The sequence below is a fragment of the Meles meles genome, chromosome 1 (genome assembly GCF_922984935.1).
Source record: "Meles meles chromosome 1, mMelMel3.1 paternal haplotype, whole genome shotgun sequence".
Classification (NCBI taxonomy): Eukaryota; Metazoa; Chordata; class Mammalia; order Carnivora; family Mustelidae; genus Meles; species Meles meles.
Window position 1 is genome coordinate 20,925,699 of NC_060066.1, and position 12,663 is coordinate 20,938,361.

The 12,663-nt window shown below is 40.7% G+C and overlaps 1 long non-coding RNA gene across 5 annotated transcripts in view; it reads right to left on the bottom strand.

Moving 5' to 3' along the window:
• Positions 1–12,663, bottom strand: part of LOC123953259 — a 271,167-nt gene that overhangs the window by 120,480 nt on the left and 138,024 nt on the right. Inside the window, exon 4 of one of the 5 annotated variants that reach the window (XR_006820855.1) lies at positions 1,737–1,844. The exons of the other annotated variants lie outside the window; for them this stretch is intronic. This is a non-coding gene — a long non-coding RNA (uncharacterized LOC123953259). The remainder of the gene's footprint in view (positions 1–1,736; positions 1,845–12,663) is intronic. 5 annotated transcript variants of the gene reach the window in all.

Here is a 12,663-nt window from a genome sequence, read left to right on the forward strand (position 1 = left end):
AATTACCTTCATTCAGCCCAGACTTGGTTTTTAATACAGTATTTGACAGCTGGGTCTCAGTTGTTCCTTCATTGTGGCCTCTGACATCACACCTCTGAATCCACACAATTACCTGGCTGATGCTTGCAGGTCATGGATACTCAAATACTTGTGATGATTCTGTAACTAATCTCTACAACATTTTGGAGTCATTTTAATCATTCAAATGTGAATTTCCACGTTAATCACATGTACATGGCACAATTGACTTCTATAGCCCATTGGTTTTGTGGGATGCCATCCAACGATGCACACCCAAAACCTTCATGTGTCAGTGAGAAGTGTGTAGCAAATCTAATCTTTGCTTAAATATAAACTCAGAGTGAAAAGAAGCCACAAGAATCCTCCCTCAAAGCCAGTACACACAAATCAGGGTCAGCAGTTAAAGGTACATGGTCATCTGCCCAGTGACCTATCCTTCCCTTCGGGAGCTGGGTAAGTTCCAGATAAGCCCTGGTGGGAAGGATGGATGGTGAGGAGGAATGAGTCCAGACCAGAGTGACCAGAGGGGCCATGTGGCCTGGAGTGGCTCCAGGCAGTCCCGCCCAGCTCCAGCTGGAACCCCAAAGGCTAAGGTCACAGCCCATAACAAGTAGCCAATACAAATGGGCACAGATAACCAGACTCAGCCATATGCACATGTTGATCAGGATGAACAAAAACAAATTATTTAAAATGAAATACGTTGAGTGAACGAATGTATTGGTGGACAAAATGGCATCCTTGTGCACGGTTATAGGAATGTAAAATGGTGCAGCCACTATGGAAAACAGTATGGTGGTTCCTCAAAAAATTACAAATAGAGCTACTACATGATCCCTCAATATCACTTCTGGGTATTTATGACAGAGACCCGAAATCAGGATCTCAAACAGGTATTAGCACAGCTATATTCACTGCTGCATTATTTACAAAAACCGGGATGGGGAAACGATCTAAAGGTCCTTTGAAAGATGAATGGATAAGGAAAATATGGTCTTTACACACAACGGAATATCATTCATCCTTCAAAAATGAAATTCTGCAGTATGTGACATCATGGATGAACCTTGAGGACACTACGTGTCTTAATAAAATTGCTAGTCACACAAAGTTAACTACTGAAAGGTTCCATTGATGGGAAATACTAAAAGAGTCAAATTCAAAGTTACCAAGGACTGGTGGTTACCAAGGACTGGAAGGGGGAGAGAAACAGGGATTTACTCATCAGGAGGGTATGCAGTTTTAGTTAAGTGAAATGAGTAAGTTCTAGATATGTGCAGTACAACATTACACCTACAGTCAATGGTACTGTACTCGATACTTACAATTTTGTTAGGAGGGCAGATCTCATATTGAGTGTTCTTACCATGATAAAGTTAAAAGTTAAAATAAAAGATAACAAATAATATGGAGGACATAGGGAGATGGAGAGGAGAAGGGAGTTGAGGGAAATTGAAAGGGGAGATGAACCATGAGAGACTATGGACTGAAAAAACAATCTGAGGGTTTTGAAGGGATGGGGGTGGGGTGGGACGTTGGGGGACCCAGGTGGTGGGTATTATGGAGGGCATGTATTGCATGGAGCACTGGGTGTGGTGCATAACTAATGAATTCTGTTATGCTGAAAATAAATAAAAAAAGTAATAAAAATAAAAAATGAAAGGGAGGTACTTGGGATGTCGTAGGCAGTCAACACGTCACATTATTATTCTCACCGTCAGTGGGCTCCAACCAAGAAGGTTCAGCTTAATGAATAAGGAGGGGTTGTTACACTGGCGTCAGACATACTGTGTCCATCCTCCTGATTCCTCAGTTTTTATCATCTGTTGGATTAAAATTAAATAGAATGATACAGGGCATTTGGCACAAAGACCGTTCCTAGCATACAGTAAGTATATTTAAAACGCTTTCTAAAAATAGGATGCTGTGAAGACCTTATCATTTGTCATTATTAGTTGGTCTTTGCTTGAAGCATACACCCTCCAGATACCTCAACACATTTCTCTTGACCTACTCACTTTTCCCTTTTCTTTCCTGCGTTGTCTGCCTTCTCATTCATGTCCTATTTCTTCTCTCTGATCTCTCCTATGCCAGGTCAAGCACAGTCTTTCAAATGCCTACTCCCATATGTGTAGTTGTGTGTGTGTGTGTGTGTGTGTGTGTGTGTGTGTGACAGAGAGAGAGAGAGAGAGAGAGAGAATGTTCCTTCTAGAGAAGGGAGTGGGCAGAAGGAGAACATTCTCATCCTAGATATTGCTGGTTAGAAGTGAGCCACAGCATGAGGGAGGGTGATAGTGGCTGCCACACATTTCAGGATCTGAGGAGCAATGGAGTAAATATCATTTTTCTTTGTCTACCACCGAATTGCCATAATCCAGCCCTCCCTCCCTCCTCCTGAGCCCACAGACAGCACACTTAGAGGACTCAGTTCTTGGCTCGTTTGTCTTTGACTGTGATGAGGGCACATGTCAACCCATCAGGCTGCTGTCCAAGACACCTTGGCTCCTTTTTCGTAACCAGAAATTACTGACAACAAAAATCACCCAGAAATCAAATGTCATTCAGCTACTAATTTGAAAAAACCAAATACAACACTTTAGACATTTTTAATAGCTCCATAATGATATAGATGCAAGCAAACATCTCACTAATAGACACGAGCAATTTTAAGTAATCTTTTAAAATTAAATATAAAATATATACAGAATAATACAGAAATTGTAAGTATCCGGTTTGATACTTTCTCACAAAGGGGACACACCCATACAGCCAGCACCCTGACCAAGAAACAGAACATTTCAAACAGCCCAGAGCACCCCATCACCCCTCCTTTTGGTTGCCAGCCCTGCGAGGGTCACACTTTCCAGGGTTCTAACATCATAAACTGGTGTGTCTGTTTGTTGACTTTATTGAAACGAGGTGACTCAACCCCTAGTCTCTTGTGCCTGGTTTCTTCCATCCAGCATATGGCTGCAAGGTTCATCCATGGTATCGCATGTAGTACTAATCCACATTTTCACTGATACTGACAGACCTCACCAGCAGACTTCAGTCAGCTTTCTGTCTCAAACCCAGCACACTTCCGAGAGCTCAGAAGCCAGAGCTATGTATGGATTAGAGGCAAGATCAACAATTTGCTTAACTTGTAAACAGCTCTCATTTGCCTTTCTCATTCGGCTTCCCTTTGGCAAGAGCCTGACACTGGCCATAAAAATTGGGCTTTCAGATTATGTATTTCTTGCCTCCATTTACAGGTTCCCACTGGTCATTGTCGACCTGGCCTGGCCAGTTCCCTTATTTTACCCACTCTGCCCAAAGGTATGAATATCAGAGAGTATGAAATTTTCCTTCCCTACTTCTACGGAAAAAAGCTACATGGGTAGAGGAGGTTGGCTCATTTTCAACCGCTGTCTAGCTGGGTCTTCACACTCAAGAGTCACAATTTTATTTGAAGTGCCTCAGCATCCACACAATTATATGTAAGAAAAAAAAATTTGTTCCCACACATACAAAAAGTTATTTGGGGTTGATTTGAGCCAACACTTTTTTCTACCACCACAGTGAGTGAAGATAAATGAGATTCGACTATAATGAACTAAAATGAGGGCAAACAGTACATCAAAACAAGTGGATGCCGAGACACTGCGTGTGTGGTTAACTCAGGCATGGAAAAAGCCCTGGAGTATGGAAGACAGACGGATATGCTAAAAATGGAAGAAACGAAGCACACCAAGCAATACGGTGGCTCCGCAATGTCATTCCTGCCCATCCCAAAGGGGCATAAATAGAAATATTCTGGAATTGAGCCCCACTGATATTTCAGCCCAATTTCCATCAAGGTCAAGACTAATAGCAAGGTATTTGTTTTACCAACTTAGGCTGCAGCGCCTTGGGCGGATCCCGCACCTTCTTTTGTATCTCACTCAGCGCCAAGAACACTGTTAGCCATCAACAAAACCATAATAGACCGAGAGTCTTCTCCAAAGGCCAATGAAAACATACACACTGAGCTAATAGAGACATTTACAGGCAGAGAAGTCCAGCTTCCTTTCTGAAAATGCCACCAAGGCAGCCTAGCTAATTGGGTCTTAGTAAGTGACACCAACTGACCAGAATGGCCCACCTGCCTGGAGCTCTGTATGGGCACCAAGCTTGTTTTCTATTTGTTCGGCTTTTGTTTTTGTTCTCCGAGCTATAAATGAAAAGGGCTATTTCTGAAATCTCAAGGGCGCTCTCTGAGATCTGGTCTGTGAGCTCACCATCATTTCAGGAAAATGGGAATGTAATACTTAGGACTGCAAAGAATAAATGTATTCATCTCAGGCTGTTTGTTCATTCCTCTCCCACTTCTGTTATCTTCTCTTAGAAGAAACAGAGGAAGATGATTATGTCCAAGGCCACCCTGAAATGCAGTGACAATTCCAGGAATGAAACTCAGATGTTTCTTGCAATCTTGTCTCTGATCCAGCCTGGGGGTAGGCATAATTTTCCCAGTATTTCTCAATACAAATGTCCTTGGGAAGGTCTCACTCAACCCTGTCTTTGTATCTGAAAATAATGTAAATCGATGGAGATAGGGATTACGGACACGAGACACTGCAGTAACATGGACTCAAAGACTAGCAGGCCTCTCTATGAATAAGAACGGTGTTGACTACAACCAAAGTGCTTTAAACTGAGAAGGACCACATGGGCTGAAGAGCAATCCCTGGAAAATTCAATGAATATTAATGGAGCTTCTATCACAAGTACTCAGAACACAAGTGTTTCTGTGTCCCTCATATTTTCGTCCTCCAAAATACTAGCAGAAAATGATGCCATGGCAAAGCAAGGTTTTTATCCACCCCTGAAAAGTAATTAATTAATTAATTAATTAATTAATTTTTGAAGGCACCAAAACATATCAGGCAAAGCGTACTAGAAACTGTCATGCACGACAGTAGAGCAGAGGGACTGGACCAGGGACACAGAGACACCTGACTGCCAACCCCATTCATTTGTTACTAGCTCTGCAGTGTCCTAATCCTCTCTCAGCTTAATTTCCTCATCTGTAGAGCTGGGACCAACAGAGTTACTCAGAGCTCTTTCAATTGTAAGAATAAAAAATTCAACCCAAGCATTCTTAAGCAAAAAAAGAAAATTAAAAATTAAAAAAAAAATGTATTGACTATGGATGGAACTGAAAAATCTGGGAGTCATTAGCTTCGGGCATACCTGGATTCAGGTGTTTCATATTGTCAGAAGTGATCTCTTCCATCTGCCTTCTTTCTTCTGAAATGGCTTAATTTTCAAGTATGCTTTCTCATTACAATGGCCCTGAGAACTTAAGATAATATTCTCACAGCCCAAGGCCAAGGCAATGAAGACTTCTCCAGTACCGGGCCTCATTTACTCTCATCAGTTATAGGTCCACACTGGGTAACACTGGCAGAAATCCCAAGACAATATTAGAGTGCTACTACCCGGATAAAGGCTTCTGGAGAGGCCAAAACAAGTCCCCATCTATGCATTTCAGAATTGTTGTGAAAGCAAGCAAACAAACAAAACTTATCCCAGGACCTCTAATGTCTATTACGATAACAGTACCTTAATTTTTATTAGCGGGTAAGTCTTTGACATGCAGGAAATATTGGCTGGTATTGAGTCCACTTAGAACACATAATACAGTTAGTAATGGTATCTCCATGATCTATAGCACATTCTGCCAAAGCTAGGGTAACCTATAAGGTGAGATTTCACCTAGACTAAAAGGGACAGAGGATTTAGCTAAGCAGAGAAAAACAGGGCATTCCAAGGGAAGCAATAAAATGAGTTAATGACTACATATTTTCATAGAAGAAAGTGTTGTGGGTAAGATGCACATTCTAGCAAATAGAAGATGGCGTATCATGAAGTTGATTTGTAAATATTAGAAGGAAGAGTTTGGATACTTACAGCAAAAATAATATCTATAGAATTAAGTTTTTTAAATGTCATGAGCAAGGAAAGGTTTTTTTCAGTGTACTCATTCAGTGTACTTTCTGACTAGATACTCCTTAAGTATCCTTAGGATACTCCTTAAGCTGGTCTGCTTTCAACGAGGTGGCCTGCGTATAAACACAAATTAGGCAAATGAAGTTCAGACCTCTTCATTAGAGGACACAGTTAGCTCATTCCAGTAAAGATGAAGATTTATTGGTTTAAACATGTTAATAAAGCCTGGATGCGACTGAGAAACAAAAAGTAGTTTAGAATGAGAAAGCTGCATTAATATACATGATGTGGGCTCTAACTGGGGCCAAAATGAAAACTATTTCCTGGACTTCAGATAGAGGTCTGTCCAACAACAATCTTATTTTGAGCATTTTGAGCACTATTTCAAATAAATAGTGAAAAGCAAGATAGATTAATTTAACCAAATTGAAAAAAGAGGTTGTTTTTTTTTTTTGTTTTTTTTTTTTAAAAACACATCGGGAGTGCCAACCATAAATAATTTTTGCAAGCGATACTAAGCCAGAATACCATCCTTCCGGTAATGCCCCTACATCAGGCACCAAGAATATTTATTTCTGGCTATGATGAATTCAGATGAGTTATCCCATTCTCCAAAAGATGTCTACAGAAGACGCTCCGGGCTGCCAAAAGCAGTATTCTCTCAAAATAGAAATCCCTCCTCAGTTTGACTTAGCGAGCCTGTTATGATAATCTCAGGGAATTTACCAGTCTGGGGAGATTCATTTCATGGAACTGAAGTGTTTCCAAGGTTTGAAGATACTCCATGTTTCTGGAAATGAGCATGTGATATATTTTACGTGTTGTCTTAATAGAAAAGCATTACTCTTTCTATAGGATGCTGTGAGTCGGTGATTAAAAGCTGGTGTGTTAACAACCAAGAAGTAAAAACAAAGCATTAAAATAAGTGAACATGATAAATTAATATGTTGAGAAAATAAAGACATTTTAAGGCCACAACAGCAAAGCATGAGGTCTCAAAACAAAAACATCAGTGACTCATACAATTCTCATTAGTATAAAGTTGCTTCTAAATATGAACACATGGAGAGATGTCTACACCAAGTGTTCCTGGGACGGTGTCATGACACCAAGCATCTCTATGGCTTTGGGTCCTGATACTTCGTGTCTGTGGTCGAAAGGGACCATTCCTCAACTCCTCTTCCAGTCAAGAACTCTGAAGCCAGAACAGAATTAATGATGTGACTAAACAGAGAATTGTGATGACAAGAAGAGGGTGCACAGCTGTCTGGATGTCTGATTAGCTGTAGAAGACCAAATAGGCCTTGCCGTGAGGCTCACTGGAGACACATAAGCTCATCTTCAGAAGACAGGTAAGGCTTCTGTGGATAGGGAAAATATAAGGCATGGCCTGAAGTTAGATAAAATCTTTTTCAAAAGGGGAGCGAGCACCTGGGTGACTTCAGCTCAGGTCATGGTCTCAGGGTCCTTGAATCAAGCCCCATGTCTGGCTCTGTGCTCAGCAGGGAGTCTGTTTGTCCCTCTGCCCCTCCCTCCACAGGTAACACACACATACACACACACACATTTTCTCTCAAATAAATAAATAAATAGAATCTTTAAAACAGAAAGAAAAGAAAAGTTATACTCCTTACTTTGGCTCCCAGAGCCCTACAGGATCTGGTCTTCCAGCTGCCTCTCTGCTTTCATCTCCTACCACTTTCCCACTTGCTCCCTTTGCCAGAGACTCACTGGCCTTTCCATTCCCTGGCTACAGCAAGCCTACTTTACCCCCAGGGCCTTTGCAGTTGCTATACTCTCTGCCTGAAACATTCTTGCTCCATACAGCTACATAATATGATGCTACACTTCCTTCAAAAATGTTGAAATGTCCAGGCCTTCCAGAAAGGGCTTTTCTCTACCAACCCCATGCAACAGAAGCCTCTTCCTTCTACCTTGGGCACTCTCTTCTCCCTTACCTGGCTTTATTATTTTTTTTCATAGTAATGGAAAAGTATCATTTATCATAGTTCATATTTATGTGTGTTGCCTGTCCAGCCCTACAAGAAGATTCATTCTATGAAACCAGTGGATTTAGTCAGGACCATTCCATGACCCTTAGAATTATACCCAATTCAAGTTAAACACCTGCATCAGCAAGGAGCCAACTGGGCATCAAAAATTATAGCAGTTTGATGAGAAGGGATTTAATAAGAAGAAGTATTACCTACTATAAAGTTAACCAGGTACCTGAATACAAAGAGAACTCTCTAGTAACTCAGAAATAGCAACTGTAGGGAGCAGCTACCACCTCTCAGGCTGGGGGAGCAAAGGAGATGTTGGAGTCAATAAACCCTAGAGACCTAGAGAGGGTCCTTGCAGAGCTGAAACTCTGGGCTCTGTAGAAGGAGCTCTCCATGGCTGGTGTCTCTGAGCTTTGAGGAGCCATGTGGTGGTGGTGTAGGATTCCTCGGCCTTTAGTGCCCATGGTTCTTGGTCACACCACTTCGAAGAATGAAGAAGGAGAACAGACGAAGAGTGGAGGGCAGCAAAGCAAAGCTCCCGGAAGGGGAGGGGAGCCAAGAGGGTTGCCCTTGGTGTTTCTAAGCTTAGGGGTTTTTATGAGCTCTTTTGCAGAACTATCTTAAGCAATCAGGGTGTGCTGAGTCATGCCATTCAGGGCTTTGGTCACGTATCTGTCTACCTATTAGGTTAATGTCTACGTGCCGAAGGTCTTCTTTGCTGACATCTGGGGGTTATGTCTTAACTGCCCCTTGCCCGTGACAGTGACAAATGCTCTGTGGTTAATTGACTTATCTTTGGAGGTTCTGCAGAAGTCATTTCTGCAAATTCTACAAAATAGTATACTAGTGTGGTCCTTTCTTAGCTGCAAAACAGGATGTAAGTGCACTTATCTTACTGTCCTGACTCTGTATTTTCTGGCCCTGACTACCTAACTGTCCAACTAACTCCCAACGGTGGGCACGGCACCCAGATCTTCTAAGGGAGACTGTGACAGGTTGGGGCCAGCAAGATGGTAAGTGAGATGAAATGGGCTTTTCTCACACTGGAAGAACCAACTGCTCATTGGCTCTAGCAGTTATTATGGGAAAGAACAATTGCTAAGGGAAGAAGTATTTCTGGGTGATATGCTGGGAACAGAAAGTTGAAGGTTAGTCAGGCCATCGGAAGCTGGAGGAAGGAGAATATCCCTTCTTCGTCTTCAAGCCTGGAGGTCTCCCTCTGTTGTCCCTGTTGGCAGAACCCAACATGGAGGCAGCCTAGAATGCAGACACAATGAGGCCTGCACGGCCCCAACCAACATCACAAAGCTGAGTGTAGAGGGTAGGTCTGGAGCTGAGAGACAATAACTTAATGGCATAGTACTCAATAAATATCTGCAGAAAGGAGTTATTGAAATATACTGGAATTTCTTCAAAAGTCATTTAAATTGCTTAAAATGAAACACACTTCTGAATATAATAAATAACAATAAAAATTATCCAAAAGACACAGAAGCAATTGAGGCTTGTCAGGCTAGGGTCAAGTAAAATGCTCAATTCCTATTGAGAATGAATGGTATTCTGTTTCCTGGAAGCTGAGGCAAAAATGGAAATATGCAATGCATTAAAATTTAACTATAATAGCAGAGAGCAGCAGGGAGGTCTAAAGATAAAGGTAATTTTTTTTTCAGAGCAGAGGTTTGAGGCTTTCAAGCATGTGTATTTGTCTGCAACTCCACAGTTCAGAATCAATAAAATAAAAAGATTTAGTTGTGCTTAACTTTTGTCTCATAGCAGTGTGTGTGTGTGTGTCTGTGTGTGTGTAAGACCAGCTCTTGGCCTCATCTATAAAAGAACATCAATACACAAACTAGCAAATATCTCATTTTAATAACTAGATATCCTCAGGAGCCACCAGAATGAATTAGGAGCAAAATACATGCCTGAATAAAAGAACGGAGCCATTTGTGGGTCCAGAGTGACTGAATGCCCACAAAAGACCTAATAAATCGACTTGTTGCCTAAGGGCATTTAAAATTGAATACCTACCAAATACAATGATTTTTTTGTGGTTGTTTTGCAGAATTTTATGCTGAGTTGTTTCTTAGGAAGTCAGATGGCAACGGACTCACACTGCTTCTTAAATTCACTCTTAAAGAATACAACAAGGTGGGGCGCCTGGGTGGCTCAGTGGGTTAAGCCGCTGCCTTCAGCTCAGGTCATGATCTCGGGGTCCTGGGATCAAGTCCCGCATCAGGCTGTCTGCTCAGCAGGGAGCCTGCTTCCCTCTCTCTCTCTCTGCCTGCCTCTCTATCTACTTGTGATCTCTCTCTGTCAAATAAATAAATAAAATATTAAAAAAAAAGAATACAACAAGGTTATCAGCATAAAGAAGGACACGACATTTCTCTTTGTTGCAGCAAGAGAAGATAGAGTCAATTCATTTGATACTTTTGCTGTGTTGATAAAGATTTGAAAAATAAGTGCTTAACTTACTCCTGTTTGACATCACTTGAGGCTGTACTGCATTTCATCTATCTCTGCTTACTCTAATTGTGGCAAATATGTTGAATGAAAGAGGCAGTAATAGTTGAGGTGACTGTCTGGAAGGCATGAGTTGGCCCACAGAAAACTACTATCCGTAGAATCAGAGGTATATGATGGACAAGTGATGAAGTTTATACATGGCCTTGCGATGTTCTTAAACATGAGGCGTATTAGTGCAAGCCCATCAAAAGAAGAGTTCTATTTTTAATTTCAAAAGCAGATTATAAAGACAATCTCAAGAAAATAGGAAGACAAGCCACAGACTAGAAGAAAATATTGTATAGGATATATCTGATAAAGGACTGTTACCCAAAATATACAAAGAACTCTTAAAACCCAACAATAAGAAAACAAACACTGATTAAAAACTGGGCTAACTCTGGAAAACAGTATAGAGATTTCTCAAAAAGTTAAAAATAGAGCTACCCTATGACCCAGGAATTGCACTACTAGGTATTTATTTAAAGGATACAAACATAGTGATTCAAAGGAACACCTCAATGTATATAGCAGCAATATCTGCAATAGCCAAAATATGGAAAGAGCCAATGTCCAAAAACAGGTGAATGGATAAAGAAGATGTGGTATATATATACAGTGGAATATTATTTGGCCATCAAAAAGAATGAAATCTTGCCATTTGCAATGAATTACGTGGAACTAGAGGGTATTATGCTAAGTGAAATAAGTCAGTCAAATGCCATATGATTTCACTCATGTGGAATTTAAGAAACAAAATAGATGAACATAGAGGAAGGAAAGGAAAAATAAAATAAGATGAAAATATAGAAGGAGGCAAATCATAAGAGACACTGAATTCTCGAAACAAACTAAAGGTTGCTAAAGGGGAAGTGTGTGGGAGGATGGGGTAACTGGGTGATGGGCACTCAGAAGGGCACTTGATGTAAGGAGCACTGGGTGTTATATGCAACTGATGAATCACTAAATTCTACTTTTGAAACTAATAACTCAGAGATTTTTTTAAAATGGGCCAAAGATCTGAACAGACACCTAACCAAAGAAGATGACAAATAGGCATATGAAAAGATGTTCCACATTATATGTCATCAGAGAGGGGCAAATTAAAACTGTGTTGAGGGACACCTGGGTGGCTCAGTCTGCTAAGCGACTGCCTGCAGCTCAAGGTCATGATTCCAGAGTCCTGGGATCCAGTCTTGCATCAGACTCCCTGCTTGGCAGGGAGCCTGCTTCTCCCTCTGCTTGCCACTCCCCCTGCTTGTGCTTGTACTTTCTCTCTCTGACAAATAAATAAAATCTCAAAAAAAAAATAAAACTATGATGAGATACTACTAAATCCCTATTAGAATGGCCAAAATCCAAAACACTAAAAACACCAGATGCTGGTAGGGCTGAGGAGCAACAGGAACTCGCATTCATTACTGGTAGGAGTGGAAAATGGTACAATCACCTTGGGAGATACTTTGCCAATTTCTTACAAAACTAAACATCCCCAATGGTCTGGGTGGCTCAGTCAGTTGAAAGTCCAATTCTTGATTTCAGCTTGGGTCACAATCTCAGGGTCCTGGAATCGAGCCCTGCATCAGGCTCTCAACCCAGTAGGGAGTCTGCTTATCTCATTCTCCCTCTGCTTTCTTTCTCTAGTAAATAAATAAATCTCAAACAACAACAACAACGACTAAATATCCTCTTACCATACAATCCAATAATCATGCTTCTTGGTATTATCCAAATGAATCAAAAATTTATGTCTGCACAAACCTACACATAGATGATTATAGTACTTTTATTCATAATTGCTAAAATGTGGGAAACATTGAACACAAACAAGATTTCCTTTAATAGGAGATAAACTGTGGTATATTCAGGCAGTGGAATATGATTTACTGCTAAAACGAATGAGCTACCAAGCCAAGCAAAGAAACTGAGGAAACTGAAATGCATAATATTAAGTGAAGGAAAACACTATAACAAATATACCACTCTGGATGTTAATAATGGGGGAGTTATGGCAACTCTGTACTTTCTGGTTAATTTTGCTGTGGACGTAAAACCACTATAAAAAATAAAGTTTATTAATTTAAAAAAGCATAAACTGATTATCTATGTTACACTGAAACTAATATTTTACCTTAGCTTGCTTTCTTCCTCTTTTACTTAA